The following is a 7,424-nucleotide window of genomic DNA, read 5'->3' on the forward strand; positions in this document are numbered from 1 at the left end:
GGTGGTGTGCTGGAGGAGTACCTGCATTTTCCAGCCATCCCTGTGCTCTTATTTTACAAAATCATATGGAGTAGAATCTAATTTTGTTTGCCAGGCAATGTTGTAGAGCTATCATATGTCTCTTGTCATTTATTTTTCAGCCACCTGCTATCTGCTACTTTTACAGTGCTTTAGTTCTGCACACACTTCACCCATACTCTCACTGTTTTTTTATGCATGGGTATTTTAGACTCTGCCAATCAGTTGATAGAAGCACGAAATAAAAGAGAGAAGCAACTCCAGATTTCTTCGAGCTTAGGCAAGAAACGTTTCAGCGTTATAAAGGGTGCAGTGTCAGTAGATGGAGACGATAAAAGTAGCTCTGGAGTTGATGATCTCGCTCGCCATGAACCACCATCCCAGGTGCTTTCTTTAACTTCGCGGTGTCATATGTGGTTGAATGTTGCATATGTTGTCTAGCTTGTATTCAAGAGGCCGAAATCGGTCTTTATTAAGATAAGGAAAGATATTTCTTACATGAACCACCATCCCGTGAGCACCAGAAGACAAATAGCTAGTCAGGGCACTGGCCGAGCCAGTGACAAGCCCAGCAAAGAGAGGCATCACCTAGAAGCCAACTAAAAATCCGCGATGGTGGCGAAGCAGCCCGCCTCCCACCAGGCTCTCAGGTCCTAGATGATCATGCTCACCACTCCAGCCGGATGTCTAGCTTGTATTGCTTCCAATTTGGTTAAATTGCATCTGCTTAGCTTACACATTATACCTTTGAATATGACATGCCTTTCTCTTTTTGGTACATACTAGTACATCTGTGTATTAACCATGTTCTTACATCAAACTAATGTTCTTGTGTATCCCTCATCAATCACTTATGATGAGGCAGTCAGGCAAGTGGATTACTCCTTATTTAAAGAATGCAGCGTCAGCCTCCCGACATGATTCTCAAGAAACAGCAAGGCTAGATGAAGATAGTGAACGTAACTCTGTAGTTGATTACCGCATTTCCCCTACACTAGCATCGCAGGTGCTTGCTCTAACTTGGCAGCGTGATATGTGGTTGCATGTTGCATATGGTGTCTAGATTGTAATTCTTCCAATCTGGTTAAACTGCATGTGCTATTCTGCTTAGCTTATACATTATACTTGTTAATGTGACATGCCTTCCTGTATTTAGTACATAGTACATCTGTCTATTAAGCATGTCCTCACATAAAACTATTGTTTTTTTGTATCCCGCATAAATCAATATGACGAGACACCTTCAGTATATGCAGTGTGATATTAGTTGCATCTTTGATATGATTTATAGCATGCGCTGCTTCTAATTTGTTGAAATGCCATTTATGATGGGACACTTTTAACTTGGCAGAGTCATATTGGTTGCATCTTTCACGTGGTGTCTAGCTTGCATTTCTTCTTATTTGGTGAAATGGTTTCTGCTTAGTTTACACAAACAAGTTGTGAATATGCCATGTCGTCCTATTTTTCATATTATTCCATCCTGGAATCATGTGTTTGCCTTACATCAAAGTAGTGATTGTCAGTATCATGCACGAATGCGTTCTGAAGAGTGAATTTTATTGCTTTTTCTTGTCGGTTTTACTTGACAATTCAAAATCAATAAAGTGGAAGGAAGTTAGCAAGGCAGCGGATGAAGGTGCTCCTTCCAAATGGAGGGCCTCTACAGACTCTACTCCTCCATCCCCCCAAGATGATTTCCAAGACAACACATGCATAGACACTCAACGTAGCTGTGTTGGTGATGAGCACGTCTCCCCTAGTGCACCATCAAAGGTGCTCCCTCTAACTTGGCACTGTTATATGTGGTTGCATGATATGTATGATGTCTAGCTTGTATTGCTTCTAATTTTGTTGAATTGCATCTGCTTACTTTACACATTATACTTGTGACTAAGACACGTTTTCCTGTTTCTAGAACATACAATATCTGTCTATCACACCATGTTCTTACATCAAAGTACATTTGTTCTGAAGAACTAAATTTTTATTCATTTTTCTTGTCGGTTTGACTTAACATGGCACAGAGAAAGAGGAAGCAAGACAGAACGATAGGGAAAGGGAAGCGTAACAATCCTGCAGATTCTGCTGGTACTGATGGTGCAATAGAAGGTTAAAGTCCAGCGGAAAATTGTACCAACAGGGTATCCCATGCTACACGAGCTGTAGAACAAGACAAACAGAAACAAATAGCTGCCACCAAACAAGCAGAGACAACCCTAGTTGTTGCAACACCTTCCATAGTACCACCAGCTGCACGGTTTACTCGCTCGTCAACTCAACTAGCAGCACGTTCCCAAGCTCCCTTGCCACCTGACACTACTTCCAAAGCACTCTTGACACAAGATGAGTTGGCAAGATTAGATGAACTTTGTGAGCTTCAACAGCAAGAAGGTAGTTGCTGGAGTCAAGTTACAGTTGCATGCTTCTTTATATGTAGTCTCACAGTTTGATGTACACTAACACTTCCTATGTTTGTTGTTGGACTAGCACCTAGGCGCAAGAGGAAACAAACATCAGGAATAATGCTCGGTAGGTTAACTAAATCTAGAGGAGGAAGAATGGAGATCCGTTTTGAGGCAGGTTTAAAAAGGCCACGTGATGCTACAGAGTCAGCCAAGTTAGTACCAGAGGCAGCGGTTGCTGTTAGGTGTCATGTACATATCCTCCCAACATGGATTCAATACAAGAATGACAAAGACGAAAACCAGTTCAACACCTTCCTCGACCATTTATCTATAAGTATGGTTATGTATGGAAACTAGTAATATCGTCTTGCTCTGTCCAATACTTTCTAGGTTGCTGATAATGAGACTCCCATAATTTTCAACAGATGAGGTTCAAGTTGGATAGCCAAGATGATGCAACCAGACAAGCTTGCACCCATGTTTTCAAGTCTGCTCTGCGACAGTATCGGTATAACTTGAGGAAAACTCACTTTGAAGGCAAGGTTAATAGTGAACTTGCCCAAACATCTCCAGTGGAAAATATATCTGATGAAGACTGGAGAGGCCTCGTTAAACACTGGTCTGATCCGAAGTATCAGGTACATTATATATATGTCATCATATCACATGTTGAAGTCCTATTTATGCATGTGCCACACAAATCTATCTTCTTGTAGGTGAATTGTTCAAAGAACAAGGCCAACCATACGAAAGTGAAATTCCAACAGACGACAGGATCTCGTAGCTATATTGCACACTGCGAGGCTCTTGTAATTAGCTGTTGTTTCACTCTTTTCGCTGTACCATATTATCAGATCTATATTGACTTGTTCCAAATGCAGAGGAAAGCCCGCAAGGACCAAAAAGTACCTGAACCAAATGCTGTGGAAATCTTCAAAGACTGTCACACAAGCAAGAAGAAGGGCATGACTACACCAGTCAAAGCTGCTATTGTAAGTGCTTAATCCTCATGCCTTTTAACTACTACTTACTCTGACTTGTGCCTTGAACTGCATGGTTTGCAGCCAATGTCTATTACTCTTTTCAATTTTATACACAATTGTCTTAGCGTATCATTGCACCTTATAAGGTTTAAAAGAGAGGAGTGATGTTCCTTTGATCTTGACCTGTAATCTAGTTCCGTGCTGGACTTGCCCACATAACGTTACAATTGCCTGTTTGTCTGTTCTCAGTTGTTTTGTGATATGAATGATGTCATACTATGCTTACCGTATTATAAACTTCATCTCTTCATCCTTAGCCCTCAATACAATGTGAAGAAATAGACAATACATTAGCGATGGTACATGGTCATATGTTTGGAACCTGGTTTTATTATGTACTTTGCAATAAAATACAACTATTATTTTACATGGGTTCACCAGAATAAGTTCTGTATATAGACCAAAGCTATTTTGTTTGGTTTTGCTGCCTCCTTAATATCTTCTGTTCTGGTACTACTAATGTAAAACCACAACTTTTCAGCGAGCTATGGAAAAAATGGTGGAACCGCCACCTTCTGAAGGTGGCGAGGCAACTATAACCGCAATGTCAGCTCTTGCTGCAGTGGGTCAGTACCTGTCCACTAACAGTGCCAAAAGCACGTTCCTGCGTAATACTGGGTTGGTTGTTAAGGCAATCTCGTCCAAACTACCTCATGATCAAGATATGCAAGCTCAAAACAATGTTGTATCTGCGCTCCAGACACAAGTCCATTCCCTAACAGAGACCCTTTGTGAAACAAGGAGAGACATTGTTCGATGTTGTCAAGATATGCATGGTTTTGAAACTAGACTATCAGACATTTGCTATGTTGTTCAGGAGTCTAGGAGAACTGAAGGCGAAGGTTATGGTGCTCCGTCGGACAATACAACATGAAAACGTAAGAGTCATGTCAAATGAACTGAGCTTCTGAACTTCTGGTGGTGCATTTATCTGCTAGACGGTTAACTTTTATGCCAACCTTCCTTTTGTTTTATAGTTGTAATTTGTTTTGGTGCGATACAAAATTTGTTCTTAACGTGCAGCCACCGGTTGAAGAAAACAGCAAGCCATTTTTGTATAGTGTAGGGTGTTCCCTATATTTGCACTGGTGGCGAACTTTGATGCCCACCGGCTGTAGTTAACATGGGCCTCCTACGGGTCGTAGAACAATGGGCCTTCTAAGGGTCGTATAAACAATGGGCCTTCTACGTGGCGTAGAAACAATGGGCCTTATATGGGCCGTAGACACAATGGGCCTTCTATGGGCCGTATCATCAATGGGCCTTCTACGGGCTTATGATCGGTTGCCCAAACATGGGCCAATAACAGCCCACATTATGGCCGTAAATGGGCTAGAGTTGAAATCGTCCGTTCATGGGCCGACCATAACGGGCCGTCGTTAATCGGCCGTATTTTGATGACGCTCTGAAAACGGCCCAATGTATTAACGGGCCACAAACGGGCCGACTGTAACCACGGGCTGAATTTGGCCCACAAGCAGAAAATGACAGTAACGGGCCGTAAGTAAACGAATGTGGAAATGAGCCCAAGAATAAATGGGCCCCGAGAAGGCCGAAAGATAACATGGGCTGGAAACGGCCCAACGGAATAATGGGCCTTTAATGGGTATAAAGTGATACACTGTTCATTATGGGCCAGTTTTACCACGGGTCGTTAATGGGCCGAGAGTAATAAGGGCCTCATATGGGCCAAAAGACGTCATGGGCCATACATGGGCCGGAAGTTAAAACGGCTGGAATTATATTGGATGGCCCAGATGACGGTACTGGGCCTAATTCGGTTAGGCCGTAAACGGGCCCTGGGTTAGCGGGATGTAAATGGGCTATATGCGAACAAGCCATTAACAGGCTTGTCGTGGGCCGGCCCGCCACCTTTTAACCAAGTCAAACGGGCCGGCCTTTTCACAGGAATGGGCCTCTGTTGGGCCGTGCCACGTGTCGACGTATCATAGGCGCTTTGTGTCCAATGAGTGGATGACATCTGTCCCAACGGTGAGCCGACACGTGTTTCCTCCAGCCAATGATGATTTTACACGTGGAAAATCCCCATTGGTCAGGGCTGTTAACGGGTTATCGGATCCAAAACCGAACCCGATAGCTTAACGGCGTTCTGTTACAGTGGATGCCACGTGTCGGTCACCCTTGACGAAAGCAGTTCTGTGGCGCGCGATTTATCGTCATGGAAGTGGACACTTCCGTGATGATAATTTTGGTAATGTCATGGAACACTTCTACGACAACACAGGTATGACTATCTTGATTCTGTCATAAATTTGTCATGGATGTACATGCATGACAAAAAACGCGACCTACTGTGACAAACACGTATCATCACGGAAGTGTATTTTTTTGTAGTGGTGCGCGAGCTCCTGCGCTATCGCCCCATCGACGACCTTTATGAGGACTGGCTGGACCGAATCGCCGAGCTTGTCAGCACCGCAGGGGGCTCCACCGTGCCCTCCCCTTCGTTGCCTCGCCCGCCGCCAGCCGCGGGCGACGTGGCTCATGGAGCGCCTCCACCACCTCCGCACCGAGACGGCGCCCTGGCACCAAGGCGCACGGCCCCCCGGCGTGACCAACCGCGTCGGGCGCCCGCGCGAGAAGAAGGAAGTTGTCAAGAAGTTCCACGACCGCAAGAGAATGCTCTCGTGCTCCCAGCACCACCACGACAAGACCGTGTGCCGCCTATTGTGGCGGTGCGCGGGCACTAAGGGCAGGCCCCACCTCTCTAAAGGACCCCGGTGGCCACAGCAGGCTGCCGCGCCTTCACTCCGGAGCTGCATAGCGTCGCCTGGCCGGGCAAGTTCAAGCCAGACCTGCCTCCTCGCTATGACAACACCCCCGACCCTACAGAGTTCCTGCAGCTCTATGAGCTGAGCATCGAGGTGGCCAACAGCGACGAAAAAGTCATGGCAAACTGGTTCCCCATGGCTCTCAAGGATGGCACTCGCTCGTGGCTCCTGAACCTGCCCCCGGGCTCGATCTCCTCCTGGGACAAGATGCGCGGCCACTTCATCGCCAACTTCCAGGGCACTCGTGACCGCCCTCCAGCCGTGGGCGACCTACGCCGCGTCAGGTAGCAGCCAGGGGAGACCCTGCAAATGTACATCCATCGCTTCAACAACGTCCGCCTCAAGATCCCCAAGGTGACGGACGAGGCCATCATTTCGGTGTTTTCTGATGGCGTCCGTGACGTCAAGATGAAGGAGGAGCTCGCCATCCACGAGGAGCTATGCACGGCTTTGGAGCTGTTCAACCTGGCGACCAAGTGCGCAAGAGCTGAGGAGGGGCGCCTGTCCCTCCTCGAGCTCCCAGCTACCGACCCGGAGGAGAAGAAAGCCAAGGCCAAGGACGTGAAGCGCAAGGGAGTGGCCGTGCTCGCGGCAGAGCCGCATACGAAGCGCGGCCGGGACCATCCCGAGTCATCCAAAAGCAACTGACCGTTCTGCGCCTTCCACAACGTACACAGCCACAACACCAATGACTGTCAAGAGCTCAGAGCCATTCGACATGGACGCTTCGGTCGACGCCCCGAGCGCAATGACCGGGGCTACGGCCGAGGAGGGGGCCGAGGCGCAGGACGCTGGGACGATCATGGCCCCGCCAAGAGTGGCGCGACCGGCCTCGCGAGGACCGCTGGCAGGATCAGCCTCGTGAGGGCACATGGAGGGATCAGCCCCGCGAGAACCGCCCTTAGGGCAATGTCGGTCTCCCTCCACTGCCACCACCACCAAGAAGGAACGACGACCACCTTCAGGACGAGGGGGTTGGGGGCTTCCAGGAACCGCGTGCTATTGCTTGCATCTTGGGCGGAGCTTAGGCCCCAGCCTCTCAGCGTATCTTTAAGAAGTTTGCTCGCGAGGTGAACGCAGCCCTTCCCAGGCTTGAGGCCACACGCCCGCTCAGGTGGTCCAAGAGCGCCATCACTTTCAGCTCGGTGGACCAGCTCAAGTGC

Source organism: Triticum aestivum, chromosome 3D, assembly GCF_018294505.1.
Source record: "Triticum aestivum cultivar Chinese Spring chromosome 3D, IWGSC CS RefSeq v2.1, whole genome shotgun sequence".
Lineage (NCBI taxonomy): Eukaryota > Viridiplantae > Streptophyta > Magnoliopsida > Poales > Poaceae > Triticum > Triticum aestivum.